This window comes from Triticum aestivum, chromosome 3D (genome assembly GCF_018294505.1).
Source record: "Triticum aestivum cultivar Chinese Spring chromosome 3D, IWGSC CS RefSeq v2.1, whole genome shotgun sequence".
NCBI lineage: Eukaryota > Viridiplantae > Streptophyta > Magnoliopsida > Poales > Poaceae > Triticum > Triticum aestivum.
This window is the reverse complement of record NC_057802.1, coordinates 339,870,062-339,889,822: the sequence shown is the minus strand read 5'-3', so window position 1 is coordinate 339,889,822 and position 19,761 is coordinate 339,870,062.

Here is a 19,761-nt window from a genome sequence, read left to right as displayed (position 1 = left end):
GTGGGCCACCGAAGCGTAGCAGATCTGCGTTCCAAGGTTAGCACAGTAGGTTTTGAAGAGGTTACTAGTAAACTGCGAGCCGTTATCTGTGATGATGCGGTTGGGGACCCCGAAGTGGCTCACGAGGCCCTTGATGAACTTGACGGCAGAGCCGGACGGGATGGTACGGACGGCTTCCACTTCCGCCCACTTGGTGAACTTGTCGATGGCGACGTAGAGATAGCGGTAGCCCCCTGGCGCCCGAGGGAACGGGCCTAAGATGTCCAGCCCCCAGACTGCGAACGGCCATGTGAGAGGGATGGTTTGGAGGCCCTGAGCAGGCTGATGGATTTGCTTGGCGTGGAATTGGCAAGCTTCGCAGGACTTCACCAGCTCGGCTGCGTCGTTGAGTGCTGTAGGCCAATAGAATCCACTGCGAAACACCTTGCCGACGAGGGTCCTTGACGATGAGTGATGCCCGTAGTCCCCGCCGTGTATGTCAATCAGCAGCTCCCTTCCTTGATCGCTGGAGATGCAGCGCAGCGTGACATCGTTCGGCCACTTCCTGTATAACTCGCCATCTTGGATGCAGTATGTCGTGGCTTGCCGGACCACGCGCTCCGCATCCTCTTCCTTCTCCGGCAGCGCCCCGTGTGTCAGGTACTCCTTGAATTCCTTGGTCCAGCATTCCTCCTGGGGCTCGAGCGCCAAGAGCAGCCGAGCTCCTGAGGTCGGGCCACAGGCCGGGGCTCCCATGACCGGAGGCTGTGGGAGCTCCTCACGAGGCTGAGTAGTGCTTGAAAGAGGTGGCGTAGCTGACGGCTTGAAGAGCCGCTCCTCAAAGCACCAGGCTCTTGTGGTTGCCGCTTGGATGCTCTCCTGGCGATGTCGTCGGCTTCTTTGTTGGTGCCCCGGGGCACGTGTTGCAGCTCGAGACCTGAGAACTGCTTTTCCATCTTGCGTACCTCCGCGAGGTAGGCCTCCATGTGCTCGTCCTTCGGCTCGTACACCTTGTTGGAGAAGTTGACGAGGAGTTGCGAGTCGCCTCTGACGGTAAGGCGCTTCACCCCAGAGCTGCCGCAGCCTTCAGGCCAGCTATGAGGCCTTCGTATTCTGCGATATTGTTGGAGACCTTCTCGCCGTGCTGGAAGCAGAGTTGCACGGCGTAGTAGAGCTTGTCCTGGGTGGGCGAGATGAGCACCGCTCCGGCTCCCGCGCCCTGGTGCACGAAAGCGCCATCGAAATACATGACCCAGCCGTCCGGAGCCTTGCTCCCTGGGGGGGTGGACCGGTCCTCCCCTTCCTCAAGTGTCGGGGCATCCGTCCATTCTGCCACAAAGTCAGCGAGCGCAGCCCCCTTGATGACCCAGGTAGTGCTGAACTCTAACTGGAATGCTTGCAGCTCGATATTCCACTCAGCGACCCTTCCAGCCGAATTTGGGCTCCTGAGTACCCTTTCCAATGGGTAAGATGAGACGACCTTGATCGGGTGCCCCTGGAAGTAGTGTCGCAGCTTGCGCGAGGCCACCAAAAGTGCGATCAGGAGCTTCTGAGGCATGGGTAGCGTGCCCTTGCGTCTCTCAGCACGGTGCTGATGAAGTACACCGGGTGTTCGACAAGGGCTGGCGCACTATCGAGGCTGGGGTCCTGCAAAGATTGGTGCATCTCCTGAGGTGGAGGGTTTCCTGAGACTTGGCTGTCCTCAGGAGCTTCTGCGACGTTGTCCTGCCGAGCTTTGTCTTCCCCCGCTGATGCCTTTGCTGCATCCTCCTGACCCTGCGCCACTTCTGCTCCGGCTTGGCGTGGCGCGCCCTTGGCTTGGCGTTCCTCCCTGACCGCCACCAGCGCCGCGCTGGCGGAGTACGGGGTGGCGGCAAGGTAGAGTACCAGAGGCTCAAGAGGCCGTGGTGCCACCATCACCGGGGGGCTGGTAAGGTATTTCTTGAGGTCTTGGAAGGCCTGATCGGCCTCCGGGGTCCATTCGAACGGGCCTTTCTTCTTCATGAGCTTGAAGAAGGGTAAGGCGCGCTCTCCTAGCTTGGAGATGAAACGCCCTAATGCGGTCACCCGCCCCGCTAGCTTTTGCATCTCTTTGAGGGTCTGTGGCGGGCTCATGTCCTCGATGGCCTTGATCTTCTTAGGGTTCGCATCTATCCCTCTGTGGGACACGAGGAATCCCAGCAGCTTGCCGGAGGGGACACCGAACACGCACTTCTCCGGGTTAAGCCTCAAGTTCACCCGGCGCAGGCTCTCGAAGGTTTCCTCCAAATCTTGAATCAATGTCCTCGCCTCGCGAGACTTTACCACTATGTCGTCGACGTAGGCCTCTGTGTTCCTCCCGAGCTGTCGCCCCAGGGCGATGTGCATCAACCGCTGGAAGGTGGCGCCTGCGTTGCGCAGCCCGAAGGGCATGCAGGTGTAGCAGTACACCCCACATGGTGTTAGGAAAGCTGTCTTCTCCACATCTTCCACCGCCATCTTGATCTGATGATACCCTGAGAACGCGTCCAGGAAGCACAGCAAGTCGCACTCGGCGGTGGAGTCGACAATCTGGTCGATGCACGGGAGCGGGAACGGATCTTGGGGGCAGGCTTTGTTAAGGTTGGTGAAGTCGACGCACATCCGCTCCTTCCCGCCTTTCTTTGGCACTACGACAAGGTTTTGCCAGCCATTCGGGATATCGAACTTCCCGAATGGCGCCTGCCGCCTCCAGCTTGCGTGTCTCTTGGACGATGAAGGCCTGCTTCTCAATGGACTGCTATCTGGCTCGCTGTTTCACGGGGCGTATGTTGGGGCATACCCTTAGATGATGCTGGATCACCTCTCTCGGGACCCCTACCAGCTGATTTGGCTCCCACGCGAATATCTCCTTGTTCGTGTGCAAGAACCTCACCAAGGCTTCTTCTTGTCCCGGGTCAAGGCCGGCTCCTATGGTGAAGGTGGCCCCCAAAGACCCGTCCTCATTGACCGGCACCTGCTAGGTTTCCGCCTTGTCTTGGGTGAACAACTGCTTCTTCTTTGTAGGCGCGGCCTCCTTGGCCTCGTGGGTACCGGCGCCGGCCGGCTGTGCTGCCGCCGCGGTCTTGAAGGCGAGCCTGAGCGCCGTCACGGCCTCCTTAGTGTCCCCCTTGATGGTGAGGACGCCCTTGCTTCCTGGCATCTTCATGAGGTTGTAGGCCGGATGGGTTGCCGCCATGAACTGAGCGAGAGCTGGGTACCCGAGGATGGCGTTGTATCGGAGACCGATGCGGGCGATGTCGAAGTCCACCAGCTCAGTGCGGTAGTTGTCACGCATGCCGAAGGTGACAGGGAGGCGGATCTGCCCCAGAGAGTGGGCAGCTCCACCACCCACTCCCGAAAAGGGCTTGCTGAGGTTGAGCCGCTCGAGCGGCACGTGGAGAAGGCTGAAGGCTTCTACGGAGAGCAAGTTGAGGCCGGCACCGCCGTCGATGAGGGTCTTGGTGACGGCCATGTTGCAGATGGTGGGCGTGCAGAGCATTGGGAGCATGCCGGAGCCGGCGGTGGAGCCGGGGTGGTCTTCTGAGCCGAAGGTGAGGTCGGCCTCTGGGGCAGCCCAACCTGGCGGAGCCCCCGGGCGCTTGGAGGCGGCCCCGATCTGACGGAGGAACGGTTTGACGTGGCGATCTGAAGGCGGTGCTTGAGAGCCGCCCAGCAGAGCCGCGACCGCATGGTGCGCTGGCACCGCGTAGGGATCGATGAAGAGGTCACGGAGTTCCCCCCAGGAAGCCACTGTGGATCCCGGGAGGTTGAGCAGCCAGGCGCGCGGCTCGCCGGCAAGGGCCATGGGGAACCAGTTGGCCATGATCTTGTCGTCGCCTCCGGCTTCGAGGACAGCCTCCTCGTACGCCAGCAGGAACGGCGTCGGGTCTGCCGCGCCGTCGTAACGTGGCGGCATCTCTGGCTTGAACTTGGTCGGCCACCGCACCCGGCGCAGGGCGGGGGCCAGGGCTCGGTACCCAGATGCCCCGCTGTCGACGTAGGTCGCAGAGGTGGATGGCGGGGCACCCGCCATGGGAGCAAAGTGCGGCGGCACGGGGCGCAGGTTGGTGGAGAGGAGCTCCGGCGCACCCCTACCTGGCGCGCCAAATGTCGGATGTGGGGTTCCGGCAAACCCTTAAGGTTCGAACACTGGGGTGCGCGCGAAGTCTTTCCCTCCTACCGATCTACGCCCTAGCTCGCTAAGATCTCGCGGACGAACTCGACGAACTCGCAACACAGAAAGACACAAGGTTTATACTGGTTCGGGCCACCGTTGTGGTGTAATACCCTACTCCAGTGTGGTGGTGGTGGATTGCCTCTTGGGCTGATGATGAACAGTACAAGGGAAGAACAGCCTCCTGAGGTTGAGGTGTTCTTGTGGCTAGGCTCTCGATCGGGTTGGATCAAGCTAAGATGAGATGCCCCTACTATGGTGGCTAGCTCTACTTATATAGGCCCTGGTCCTCTTCCCAAATATTGAGCGGGAAGGGAGCCAACAACGGCGGGCAAATTTGAAGGGGGACAGCTGGTACAAGCTATCCTGACAAAAGTGGTCTTCGCCTGCGGAAAGCTCTGGTGGTGACGCCGTCTTGGGCTCCATGATGACCTCCGTCTTGCCGTCCTCCTGGTCTTGGTCTCATTGCACCAATATAGCAACCTTTGCCTGATGCCTCGGTACTCTTCGCCTGCGCTGGCCTCCTTAGCACCAAAGAGTAAATAAGGACGCTGCGCGCGCTGGCGCCTGCCTGGTGTCGTTCGTCATGGCTTACGTCACGAGGGCCTCGTGAGGTTTGCCCCGCCTTGATATCTCCGCTCCTCGTGAGCCTTCCTAGCTAGGCCACTCCAGAGGAGGTCTTGCGTTGTCCGCCTCGCGAGGCTTGGACCCTCGCGAGGGTCTTGGATGCCTTGTTGATGAAGATGGGCCATACGGCCTGCTGGCTTAGCCACGCTGTGGGCCGCAAGCAGGCAAGTCTGGGGACCCCCGTTCCCAGAGCGCCGACAGAAGGAGACACTTAGGCCAACAGGAAGCTGAAGATCATCAAAACTGAGGTTTGGGCTATCAAACCACTCATCAATGAACTTGTTCAGGATGTCCACATCAAAAAGGGGAAGATCATTGAAGATTTCTGCCTCTTGCTTGCTCTTTATCAGCAGCTCAAGAGCATCATCGCCAAGATCATCGTCACTAGACAGATCAATGGCTTCATTCTCATTCCTCAGAATGGCAGCTGGGGTCAGTGCTTGACCAGTAGTCTGCATGGGCTTCTTCATCTTCTCAGACTTGGAGATGCGAGAGAGATCTTCAGAATGCACACTTGGTGCAGGAGGAGTAGTGGCCAGAGGCTTAGCACGCGAAGCTCTTGGTGCAGAGGAGGGCTTTGAAGCCTTGGATTTCTTCTGCTTTTGAGGCTTCGGTGGAGCAGGAGCTTCATCAGAATCAGCTTCATCTCCAGACTGATCCACTGTGGCCCTCTGAGCAGCGATGTAGGAGAGGAGACCATCAAAGTTGTCGAAGGGGCCGATGACATTTGGATTGGCATCTCGTGCGCCATCAGCCAACAGAGCAGAAGGCCCTAGGTTGAAATCGCATCCGAGACTCTTCTTGTTCTCTTTGGCCGATGCCTTTGCATGCTGAAAGTTGCGCTTGAAAAGATTATCGTCACGACACCATAGCATTGATGATGGGTCGGCATTGGCAGGCTGTGGTCCATGGACCATATAGGGGTAGAAACCTTGAGCAATAGCTTCAGCTCTGTTCTTTTGTTGAAGATTTCGAAAGAGAATATCACCCCAAGGACTCTTGATGGCATTCTTCTCAGCATACTCCTAGGTCACGAATCGGTATTTGAACCATTGCTCGGCCCAATATCTTCGAATCCATTGGATTCGTGTTTTGCGCTGATTGTAATCCTCTTCTGGATCAGACTTGTACAACTCATAGAGATCTGGTGGCAAATCCCTTGATGTCCCCCCATGGCGATGCCTGCCGCCCTTTCTTGCGGATTTTTCTGTTGCCACGAAGTTCGGACTGAAAGGCTTCAAAACTGGCAAAGGCTTCCGTCTGCTGGTCAGACAGGAACTAGCTTCGGGAGAATTGATGTGATGCTGTAAGAATTCTGCAAATGAATGCAGACTATGAGAACCAAGGGATTCTCCCACGGACATGTACCTGTGACAGCATTAGAGATGTGAGGGAAAGGGAAGAGGTCATATGCATTCTCAGAAGATTTTGAAGATAAATCCGTTTAGAAGACATTGACCTCATAGTGCGAAGACATTCACTTTATGTTGGGAGTTGGTTCCAGATTTGTACGAATCCAAGAATAGGTACAAGTGAGGAATCTAACTATATGTGAAGCATAAGTGAATATACTAGGCATATTATGAGATGCAGAACATGATAGATCTAATGATGTAGCCGGAGAAACCACTTTGGTGAAAAAGGATGAATCAATCGGATCAAAAAGGCAGTAAAAGTGAGTTTTAATTACCACACGAAGAACTTCTAGACGAGGTAGAGAGGAGGCCGAGCAGTTCGATCTTCCGTGCCCTAACTTGGCGACGGAGGACACCTACGGCGGCGGCGGAGAAGACGATGTCCGCGGCCGGCGTGAGGGCGGCATCGGTGAGGTTGCGGCAGCTAAGCGCTTCATCGCCGGCATCGTCGAGAGCTAGCGGTGGCGCTAGGATTTGTTGAGGTGGAGAGGTGGAAGAAAGATTTTGACCGCGTTGTGATGTGCATTTATAGGGAGAGGGACAACACAGCGCAATTACGCAGGTGCCCCTGGCGGATCACATCTGGGGGACACGTGGCGAACATGCAACACATTGGAAGTTGTTCCATGTTCCCACGCACGCCTGGACTGTCGGGTGGTCGTTCCAGCTTCTCCGGGTTTCAGGCAATAAGGACTGAGCATTTAAAATAGATTTAATGTTTGTCTCTGTATCTTCTGCTGACAAGGACACAGAGAAGACATTCGACAGTTTCAATAGAATGCATATGATTTGGATAGATAGAGTTTGAGGAAGAAGCATAGAGAGGTTAGGGTCCGATCACATTCACTTAGTCCAAAAGATTCAAATGAGAAGACATAGCTATAAGTGAATGCTGTAGAGGACAGAACATAAGTATATGTATATATCTGAGTAAAACTAACTCAACAAGGTGAAAATCATCAGGGAGACAAATCACTGTTGAAGATAAATCAAATGCGAAGACTTAGCAAATGTAACGCCAGGAGAAAAACACTTCAAACAAGAATTTGGTGGTGGCATTACCCACCGTATAGGAAGTATTAGACCCAGACACGGCGCATAATTATCGTGGCGCTCCGAAGTCAAATTTCGCATTAATGTATTCACACTCAGAGTGTAAGTCTTCATTGATTGAAGATATACATTACCTCGTGTGTTGCACATCTAAGTCATCAACATGCGTAAGTGTTAGGATGTGTGCCTAATCACAGGACATTTGAGGATTCCAAGATATTTAGCTCACACCGCAACTTGCAAAACCTTTTCTCATCCAAGGGCTTTGTGAAGATATCTGCCAATTGCTCTTCAGTGTTGACGTGTATGATATCAATATCTTCCTTCATGACATGATCTTTGAGAAAGTGATGACGAATCTCAATGTGCTTTGTCTTCGAGTGCTGAACTGGGTTGTTGGCAATCTTGATGGCGCTTTCGTTGTCGCAGTAGAGTGGTACTTGTTTCAGATGGATGCCATAGTCCTTGAGTGTTTGCTTCATCCATAGAAGCTGAGCGCAGCAAGATCCAGCAGCAATGTATTCAGATTCAGAAGTGGAGAGAGATACACAGTTCTGCTTCTTTGAAGACCAACAAACAAGTGACCGTCCCAGAAAGTGACATGTGCCTGATGTAGACTTGCGATCCACCTTGTCACCAGCATAATCAGCATCCGAGAACCCAACTAGATCAAACTCTGAGCCCTTGGGATACCATAATCCTAGTGTTGGGGTGTAAGCCAAATATCGAAGAATTCGCTTCACAGCTAAGTGATGTGATTCCTTCGGTGCCGCTTGGAATCCGGCACACATGCAAACACTAAGCATTATATCTGACCTAGATGCACATAAATAAAGTAAAGAACCAATCATGGAGCGGTATACCTTTTGATCGAACTCTTTACCATTGGCGTCAGGACCCAGATGACTTTTGGTTGGCATTGGCGTCGCGTAACCTTTGCAGTCTTGCATTCCAAACTTCTTCAGGCAATCTTTGAGGTATTTCTCTTGAGATATGAAGATGTCGTTGCTTTGCTGACGAATTTGTAGACCAAGGAAGAACTTCAGTTCACCCATCATGGACATCTTATATTGCTCTTGCATCATGTGTCCAAACTCATCACTGTATTTCTGGTTGGTGCAGCCGAAGATAATGTCATCCACATATATTTGGCACACAAACAGTTCACCATCATATGTCTTCGTGAAGAGTGTGGGATCCAGGGAACCAGGTTTGAAGCCTTTGCTCTTCAGGAAGTCTTTGAGTGTGTCATACCAAGCGCGAGGGGCTTGTTTGAGTCCATACAATGCCTTGTTGAGCTTGTATACCATATCAGGATGTTTTGGATCTTCAAAGCCAGGTGGTTGTGCAACATACACTTCTTCTTCAATCTTGCCATTGAGAAACACACTCTTCACATCCATTTGATACAGAAGGATGTTGTGATGATTTGCGTAGGCTAGCAGTATGCGAATGGCTTCAAGCCTAGCCACATGAGCAAATGTTTCATCGAAGTCAATCCCTTCAACTTGAGTGTATCCTTGGGCAACGAGACGAGCCTTGTTTCTGACAACTTGACCATGCTCATCTTGCTTGTTGCGATATATCCATTTGGTGCCAATGGTATTGTGCTTACGAGAATCAGGACGCTTGACAAGTTCCCACACATTGTTCAGCTTGAACGGTTGAAGCTCTTCTTGCATAGCTTGAATCCATTCAGGTTCCCTGAAGGCTTCAGCAACTTTCTTGGGTTCTGATATTGAGACAAATGCAAAGTGCCCATAGAAATTTGCTAGTTGTGTTGCTCTTGAACGAGTGAGTGGACCAGGTGCATTGTGCTATCAATTATCTTCTCAATCTGTACTTCATTTGCAACACGAGGATGAACTGGACGAAGATTTTTCTCTTGCTGATCATTGTCATCATTAGGAGGATTGTCTTCAAGCTGAGCAATGTCTTCAGGTTGATTAGGTGCAGAAATGATAAGTTGATCTTCAGCCTGAGCTTCAGACGATATGATTTCTCCAGTTCCCATAAGCTTGATGGATTCACTAGGTGGAACTTCATCTATCACATTTGGCAGGTGCTCTCTTTGTGAGCCGTTAGTTTCGTTGAACTGCACATCTACAGTTTCAACCACTTTATAGTGAAATAGTTTGAAGACTCTGTAGGAGTGCGAGTCCTTTCTGTAACCAAGCATGAAACCTTCATGTGCTTTCGGTGCAAATTTTGAAGTGTGATGTGGATCCTTGATCCAGCACCTAGCACCAAATACTCTGAAGTAACGGACATTTGGCTTCTTACCAGTTAGGAGTTCATAGGATGTCTTCTTCAGAAGCTTGTGAAGATAAACACGGTTGATGACGTGGCATGCAGTATCAATGGCTTCAGGCCAGAACTTAGAGTCTTGTAGTCATCAAGCATCGTCCGAGCCATCTCAATGAGTGTTCTGTTCTTGCGCTCCACGATGCCACTCTGCTGAGGTGTGTATGGAGCGGAGAACTCATGAGTGATGCCTAATGTATCCAGGTAAAGGTCGAGGCCGGTGTTCTTGAACTCAGTGTCGTTGTCACTTCTGATATGCTTGATCTTGATGCCATAGTTATTCATGGCACGGTTGGCGAAGCGTCTGAAGACATCCTGCACTTCAGTCTTGTAGAGAATTATATGCACCCACGTATATCTTGAATAATCATCAACAATGACGAAGCCATAGAGACAAGCAGTAGTAGTGAGAGTAGAGTAGTGAGTGGGGCCAAATAAGTCCATGTGTAGCAGCTCGAAGGGTTGAGATGTTGTCATGATTGTCTTCGAGGGGTTCTTGGCCCTCGTCATCTTTCCAGCTTCGCAGGCACCGCACAAGTGATCCTTCTTGAACTTGACTCCCCCGATGCCTATGACGTGTTTCTTCTTCGCGAGAGTGTACAACTTCCTCATGCCAGCATGCCCTAGACTCCGATGCCAGAGCCAGCACTCTGAAGCTTTTGCTAGAAGACATACGGCAAGCTGTGGTCCTGCTGAGAAATCTACCATGTACAAATCATCTTTCCGATACCCTTCAAAGACCAGAGACTTGTCAGATTCCATTAGTACAAGGCAACGATATTTTCCAAATATCACAATCATGTTCAAGTCACAAAGCATTGGGACAGACATTAAGTTGAAACCAAGGGATTCAACAAGCATCACTTTATCCATGTGCTGATCCTTTGAGATTGCAACTCTACCTAGACCCAATACCTTGCTTTTACCAGTGTCAGCAAATGTGATGTGACTCTTGTCAGATGGACGTAAGGTTGAGTCCATGAGAAGACTTCGATCACCAGTCATATGATTAGTGCATCCGCTGTCCATAATCCATTCTAAAGACTTTGGTGTCATACCCTATAGTACAGTTAGGGGGATAGGCTTCACCAAGAGTATTGTGAAGCATAAACATTTGACGGACGAGAGGATTATCGAAGCTCATATCAAGGTTAGGACTGATAGGATGTTTGGCAAGTGTTTCAGAAACAAAATACATAGTGAGACCGTTTGGGCATTTTATCTTGCGCCCTACAAGATGTTTTAGGTCCCCAGCAATAGCATCGGATGCCTTTGATTTCCGGCTGGAGACCTTTCCCTGCAAAAGAAAGTTAATTCTTCTTAACCACCCACATCTTCAGGGGTGGCTTAGAAGCAATGAGTCTAAGTGCAGCATCTGAGAACTTCGGCTTTGGAGCCCTAGCAAATAGCCTTGCAGGAGATGAATGATACTCATATGAATAAGCTGAAAAGTTCTTAGTTTTATGAACATAGCGATTTGAGGAAACACGCTCATATTCATAAGTTTGAGTATGATTTCCCTGCAAAACATTGGCGTTAGGGTGACTCAGGTGAGTCCTGTGTCTGTATGAAGCCTTTGGGCCATATGAAGCCTTTGCTCTGGGGTTTGTCTTCTTCCCTTGTGGTGTCATGACGACATTCACAGGAAGATTCTCAAGACAACTTTTGGGTACGCATATCTTCTTCATAGGTGGCCCATTCCCGAAGTTAGTACCAATATACCTGGCAAACACTTCACCATTCTGATTCTTAAACAGTCTATAGTTTGCATCCAAGGAATCATCAATGATAATTGGGTTAGCACAAGTGAAACCAGATAAGGTGGATGGATCCACTGAAGGTCCCTTTGCAGCAACCCATGTGGTTTTGGGGTACTGCTCAGGATTCCTGTAGGAACCATCAACATTCATTTTCCTCTCGAACCCAACACCCTCTTTCCTAGGGTTTCGGTTCAGAATCTGCTTTTTGAGGACATCGCATAGTGTCTGATGCCCTTTGAAACTTTTGTACATCCCTGTTTCAAGCAATGTCTTCAACCTAGCATTTTCATCAGCAATAGTGGTGGCATCCTCAGCATAGGGGTTAGTTACCACATCAACATTTGAAGATATTGCAACAGTAGCAGCAGTAGAACATTCAGCAACAGAAGTAGCATTATCACGCTCAAGGCATTTTAGACATGGTGGTTCAAATCCTTCCTGAGCGGGACTGGTCTGTTGAGCGCGAAGTGACTCATTCTCTTTTTGAAGATCTTCATGAGCCGCTCTCAATTTCTCAAGTTCTTTCTTCCTTTGAAGATAATCGTAGGAAAGATTTTCATGAGTTGTTGAGAGCGTTTCATGACGACTTTCAAGTTCCTCGTACTTAACATGAAGATTTTTTATGTCTTCAATTAAGGACTGAGATCGGGTCATTTCCGCATTCAACAGGTCATCGCTTTCGTCTAACAGTTTTCAATATGTTCCATAGCTTTCTGTTGTTCAGTTGCAATTTTAGCAAGTGTTTTGTAGCTGGGTTTGGATTCACAATCAGAGTCATCTTCACTTGATGTTTGAAAGTAAGCATCATGTGAGTTTACCTTGGCACCGCGTGCCATGAAGCAGTAGGTGGGAGTGGAGTCGTCCTTGTCATTAGCATCAGCGTTGGTGACGGAGCCATTGTCTTCAGTGTTGAAGATGGACTTGGCAACGTAGGCTGTAGCTAGAGCCAGACTTGCAACGCCGGAGTCGGACTCCTCCTCAGACTCCACCTCCGCCTCCTCAGAAGCAGACTCCTCCTCTGAATCCATTTCCTTGCCAACAAAAGCACGAGCCTTGCCAGATGAGCTCTTCTTGTGTCATGAAGACTTGGACAAAGACTTGGAAGAAGACTTTGAGGATTTCTTCTTCTTCTTGTCATCAGAATCATATTCCTTGCTCTTCTTCTTCTTCTTGTTCTCATTGTCCCACTGTGGACATTCAGAGATGTAGTGTCCAGGTTTCTTGCACTTGTGACATGTTCTCTTCTTGTGGTCATGAGTGGAAGCTTCATCATTTCTTGAGCTAGATCGTGAAGACTTTCTGAAGCCTTTCTTCCTAGTGAACTTCTGGAACTTCTTCACAATCATAGCAAGCTCCTTTCCAATGTCTTCAGGATCACCAGAACTGCAGTGAGATTCTTCTTCAGATGAGGAAACAACCTTTGCCTTCAAAGCGCAAGTCGGCCATAGTTGGGACCATAAATATCTCTTTTCTCAGATAGCTGAAACTCATGTGTGTTGAGCCTCTCAAGTATGTCAGACGGATCGAGTGTCTTGAAGTCAGGGCGTTCTTGACTCATCAGGGCAAGGGTGTCGAACGAGCTGTCAAGTGATCTTAGGAGTGTCTTGACGATTTCATGCTTGGTGATTTCAGTGGTGCCGAGAGCACGAAGCTCATTTGTGATGTCAGTGAGGTGATCAAACGTGAGCTGGACATTCTCATTGTCATTTCTCTTGAAGCAGTTGAAGAGGTTGCGAAGAACACTGATCCTTTGATCTCTCTGGGTTGAGACGCCTTCGTTGACCTTAGAGAGCCAGTCCCAGACTAGCTTCGACGTTTCCAGAGCACTCACACGGCCATACTGTCCTTTGGTCAGATGACCACAGATGATGTTCTTGGCAGTAGAATCCAGTTGAATGAACTTCTTGACATTAGCAGGGGTGACACCTTCACCAGTCTTGGGAACGCCATTCTTGACGACATACCAGAGGTCGACATCAATGGCTTCAACATGCATGCGCATCTTATTCTTCCAGTAGGGATATTCAGTGCCATCGAAGACAAAGCACGCAGCGGAGACTTTGATTATCCCTGCAGTCGACATAGCTAAAACTCCAAGTGGTTAAACCGAATCACACAGAACAAGGGAGTACCTTGCTCTGATACCAATTGAAAGTGCTAGTTATCGACTAGAGGGGGGGTGAATAGGCGATTTTTATGAAAGTCTTCAAAACATGGGAGTTTCGAAGACAAATAATAGAAATGAACCTATTGACATGCAGCGGAAGGTAGACTACACTAGGCAAGCCATAGTCAAGTATTCAATGAAGTGAAAGCACGAAGACTAATAGCAGCTAGGTAGTAATGATCAGGATGGAAGATAGTATGAAGCCAATCAGAACAAGTAGGTACACAGTGAAGTCAAATAGATAGTGCAAACAGGCAATGACTTCACGAAGACAAACTGTAAGTAAAGAGAGGGAGAAGATAGAACCGGTCTCTTGGAGAGGACAAGGATTTGTTGGACCAGTTCCAGTTGCTGTGACAACTATACGTCTGGTTAGGGAGGCTGAGATTCAACTCAGAAGACCACGTCTTCACCTTATTCCCCTTGAGCTAAGGACACATAGTCCTCGCCCAATAACTCTGGTAAATCTTCAAGGTAGACTTCCAAACCTTCACAGACTTCGTTCACCGGCGATCCACAATGACTCTTGGATGCTCAAAACGCGACGCCTAACCGGCTGGAGGATTCACAGTCCTCAAGTGTAACAAGTCTTCAGGTCACGCGGACAGAAAGACTTCAGTGATGCCTAACACTCTTTGGCTCTGGGTGTTTGGGCTTTGTCCTCGCAAGGATCTCTCTCTCTCAAAAGCTTCGGAGGTGGGTTGCTCTCAAACGACAAAAGCCATGCACTAACTCTGAGCAGCCACCAATTTATGGTGTAGGGGGTGGGCTATTTATAGCCACTAGGCAACCCGACCTGATTTGTCTGAAATGACCCTGGGTCACTAAGGAACTGACACGTGTTCCAACGGTCAGATTTCAAACACACGCGGCAGCTTGACTTGGGCTACAAGTTAAGCTGACTCATCCAACTCTGGATAAGATTTGCCCTCATTGTCTTCGCTCGAAGACATAGGATTTGGTTGAGCATCACTTCAGTCACTCTGACTTTGTTCACTTGGACCCCACTTAACAGTACGGTGGTTCCTATGACTCAACAAAGAAGAAAAGGAAACAGTGAAACAAATAAGTCTTCGCGCTCCATAGTCTTCATGCGATGTCTTCTCATGTCATAGTCTTCAATGTGAATATCTTCACAGACCACCATTGTCCTCAATGTCTTCACACATTTTTAGGGGTCATCTTCGGTAGGTAAACCGAATTTATGAGGGACTACTACCTGTGTTATCCTGCAATTCTCACAAACACGTTAGTGACTCAACCAGGTTTGTCGTCAATACTCCAAAACCAACTAGGGGTGGCACTAGATCCTCTTGCAGGAGAGTTGCTTTCTTCCTCCTCCTCGTCATCGTCTTCAGCGGCAGAGGAGTGAGTCTTGTTGTCTTCGGACGACACATCCGAACCTCCCCTGCGACGGAGGCCACCTCTGGCCCCCTTGGCCTTCTTCTCCAGCGCCTGGTAAGGCGCCGGGACTAGCATCTTTGTAAGAAGCGGGATGGCTGGTTCCTCGGGCAGCGGAGCCGGACACTTAATCCGCTCGGCTTTCTCTGTCTATACCTGAAAAAAATAAATAGTGAGGTTCAGATATCTTCCTTAGCTAAGCAAGTAAAGTGTGCGCCTCGAATCATGAAATACTTAACGCATTAGCGGGACGGGCCAGGGCGTGCCCGCGGTCCTCGTTATCTCCGGCGTCGTCCCATTGCCCTTGAAGAGCAACCTCCAGATATCCTCATGCGTGGTTCCGAAGAACTGTTGCAAGGTCTGGCGCTCGGCCAGATTGAACTCCCATAAATGGCGAGTCCGGCTCTGGCATGGAAGGATCCGGCGAACTAGCATCACCTGGATCACATTGACGAGCTTAATGTCCTTGTCCGCCATGCTTTGGATGCGCGTCTGCAGCATTATCAGCTCGTCCGATGAAGACCAATTCAGGCCCTTCTCTAGCCAGGAGGTGAGCCGCATTGGAGCTCCGGACTTGAATTCGGGAGCCGCAGCCCAGGTGGTGTCGCGGGGCTCTGTGACATAGAACCACAGTTTCTGCCACTCTTTGACAGTCTCCACAAAAGTACCTTTGGGCCATGTGACATTGGGCATTTTGCTCACCATGGCACCTCCGCACTCCGCGTGTTGGCCATCCACCACCTTCGGCTTCATGTTGAAGAACTTAAGCCACAGTCCGAAGTGGGGTGGAATGCGGAGGAAGGACTCGCACACGACAATCAATGCGGAGATGTTGGGAAGGAGTTTGGGGCTAGATCGTGGAAATCTAGTCCATAATAGAACATGAGTCCGCGGACGAAAGGGTGGAGAGGAAACCCTAACCAGTGGATGAAATGGGGGATGAACACCACCGTCTCGTTGGGCTTCGGGGTGGGGATGACTTGCCCCTTGGCCGGAAGCCGGTGGGCGATTTCTTTCGCCAGGTACCCGGCCTCCCGAAGCTTGGTGATGTCCTTCTCCTTGACGGAGGAGGCCATCCACTTGCCTTGCGCTCCAGATCCGGACATGGTCGAGTGCTTTCTTGAGGCGGAAAAGATGAGGACTTGGGCGCTGGAGCTCGAGAATGGGAAGACAGAGATAGAGAGAAGGCGTGGGTGAAAGAAGGGAGTCCTTATCTCCTTATAAAGGCAGTGAATGTCAAGCGCCTCCCCACTCGCCTTAAAACTCGCCTGTTCCCAAGGGTTGTGCGAACGGCACGGTTGGATTACCCACGCCCGTATTGATGAGAATCCCGCAATAAGGGGACACGATCTCTGCTTTGACAAGACGTGCCAATGAGACCGCATCTCGAAGCGGCAGGCCAAAAACGGTTCGAAATAATGACCGGGTGATGACGTGGTGTTGCATTACCAAAAGTTGTGGATTGGACTCGTGGAATATTATACTCTCTGTGGTTGTGTGTGGGATTTGTTTTGCAGAGCCGGACACGTTCGTTGCGTCCGAAGACTGTGTTGGAATATTCGGAGAAGGAACCCGCCTTGCAATGTCGAAGACAATATGCGCGCCAGACACCTCGTCATTGAAGCCTGGTTCAGGGGCTACTGAGGGAGTCCTGGACTAAGGGGTCCTCGGGCGTCCGACCTGCTAGACGTGGGCCGGACTGATGGGCTGTGAAGATATGAAGACCGAAGACTCTCTCTCGTATTCGGACGGGACTCTCCTTGGCATGGAAGGCAAGCTTGGCGTCCAAATATGAAGATTCCTTTCTCTGTAACCGACTTTGTACACCCCTAGTCCCCTCCAGTGTCTATATAAACCGGAGGGCTTAGTCCGTAGAAGGATCATCATAATCATAGTCATACAGGCTAGACTTCTAGGGTTTTAGCCATTACGATCTCGTGGTAGATCAACTCTTGTAATACTCATATTCATCAAGATCAATCAAGTAGGAAGTAGGGTATTACCTCCATAGAGAGGGCCCGAACCTGGGTAAACATTGTGTCCTCTGTCTCCTGTTACCATCGACCTTAGACGCACAGTTCGGGACCCCCTACCCGAGATCCGCCGGTTTTGACACCGACAATGGGTCTTGTCCATCACATCATTCTCTAATGATGTGATCCCATTCATCAAATGACAACACATGTCTATGGTTAGGAAACTTAACCATCTTTGATTACCGAGCTAGTCAAGTAGAGGCATACTAGGGACACTCTGTTTGTCTATGTATTCACACATGTACTAAGTTTCCGGATAATACAATTCTAGCATGAATAATAAACATTTATCATGATATAAGGAAATATAAATAACAACTTTATTATTGCCTCTAGGGCATATTTCCTTCAGTCTCCCACTTGCACTAGAGTCAATAATCTAGATTACATAGTAATGATTCTAACACCCATGGAGTCTTGGTGTTGATCATGTTTTCCTCGTGAGAGAGGCTTAGTCAACGGGTCTGCAACATTCAGATCTGTATGTATCTTGCAAATCTCTATGTCTCCCTCCTTGACTTGATCGCGGATGGAATTGAAGTGTCTCTTGATGTGTTTGGTTCTTTTGTGAAATCTGGATTCCTTCGCCAAGGCTATTGCTCCAGTATTGTCACAAAATATTTTCATTGGACCCGACGCATTAGGTATTACACCTAGATTGGATATGAACTCCTTCATCCAGACTCCTTCGTTTGTTGCTTCCGAAGCAGCTATGTACTCCACTTCACACGTAGATCCCGCCACGACGCTCAGCTTAGAACTGCACCAACTGACAGCTCCACCATTCAATATAAATACGTATCTGGTTTGTGACTTAGAGTCATCCGGATCAGTGTCAAAGCTTGCATCGACGTAACCATTTACGACGAGCTCTTTGTCACCTCCATAAACGAGAAACATATCCTTAGTCCTTTTCAGGTATTTTAGGATGTTCTTGACCGCTGTCCAGTGATCCACTCCTGGCTTACTTTGGTACCTCCCTGCTAAAATAATAGCAAGGCACACATCAGGTCTGGTACACAACATTGCATACATGATAGAACCTATGGCTGAGGCATAGGGAATGACTTTCATTTTCTCTCTATCTTCTGCAGTGGTCGGGCATTGAGTCTGGCTCAACTTCACACCTTGTAACACAGGCAAGAACCCTTTCTTTGACTGATCCATTTTGAACTTCTTCAAAACTTTATCAAGGTATGTGCTTTGTGAAAGTCCAATTAAGCGTCTTGATCTATCTCTATAGATCTTGATGCCTAATATATAAGCAGCTTCATCGAGGTCTTTCATTGAGCAATTCTTATGCAAGTATCCTTTTATGCTATTCAGAAATTCAGTATTATTTCCGATCAACAATATGTCATCCACATATAATATTAGAAATGCTATAGAGCTCCCACTCACTTTCTTGTAAATACAGGCTTCTCCAGAAGTCTGTATAAAACAATATGCTTTGATCACACTATCAAAGCGTATATTCCAACTCCGTGAGGCTTGCACCAGTCCATAAATGGATCGCTGGAGCTTGCACACTTTGTTAGCACCTTTTGGATCGACAAAACCTTCTGGTTGCATCATATACAACTCTTCTTTGAGATATCCATTAAGGAGTGCAATTTTGACATCCATTTGCCAAATTTCATAATCATAAAATGCGGCAATTGCTAACGTGATTCGGACTGACTTAAGCATCACTACGGGTGAGAAGGTCTCATCGTAGTCAACTCCTTGAACTTGTCAAAAACCTATTGCAACAAGTCGAGCTTTGTAGACTGTAACATTACCGTCAGCGTCAGTCTTCTTCTTGAAGATCCATTTATTCTCTATTGCTTGCCGATCATCGGGCAAGTCAACCAAAGTCCATACTTCGTTCTCATACATGGATCCCATCTCAGATTTCATGGCCTCAAGCCATTTCGCGGAATCTGGCTCATCATCGCTTCCTCATAGTTCATAGGTTTGTCATGGTCAAGTAACATGACTTCCAGAACAGGATTACCGTACCACTCTGGTGCGGGTCTTACTCTGGTTGACCTACGAGGTTCAGTAGTAACTTGATCTGAAGTTTCATGATCATCATCATTAGCTTCCTCACTGATTGGTGTAGGAATCACTGGAACTGATTTCTGTGATGAACTACTTTCCAATTCGGGAGAAGGTACAATTACCTCATCAAGTTCTACTTTCCTCCCACTCACTTCTTTCGAGAGAAACTCCTTCTCTAGAAAGGATCCATTCTTAGCAGCGAATATCTTGCCTTCGGATCTGTGATAGAAGGTGTACCCAGCAGTCTCCTTTGGGTATCCTATGAAGACACATTTCTCTGATTTGGGTTCGATCTTATCAGGTTGAAGCTTTTTCACATAAGCATCACAGCCCCAAACTTTAAGAAATGACAATTTGGGTTTCTTGCCAAACCATAGTTCATATGGTGTCGTCTCAACGGATTTAGATTGTGCCCTAGTTAACGTTTATGAAGCCGTCTCTAAAGCATAACCCCAAAATGATAGCGGTTAATCAGTAAGAGACATCATAGATCACACCATATCTAATAAAGTGCGGTTACGACGTTCGGAGACACCATTACACTATGGTGTTCCAGGTGGCGTGAGTTGCGAAACTATTCCGCATTGTTTCAAATGAAGACCAAACTCATAACTCAAATATTCACCTCCACGATCAGATCATAGAAACTTTATTTTCTTGTTACGATGATTTTCCACTTCACTCTGAAATTCTTTGAACTTTTCAAATGTTTCAGACTTATGTTTCATCAAGCAGATATACCCATATCTGCTCAAATCATCTGTGAAGGTCAGAAAATAACGATACCCGCCGCGAGAGCCTG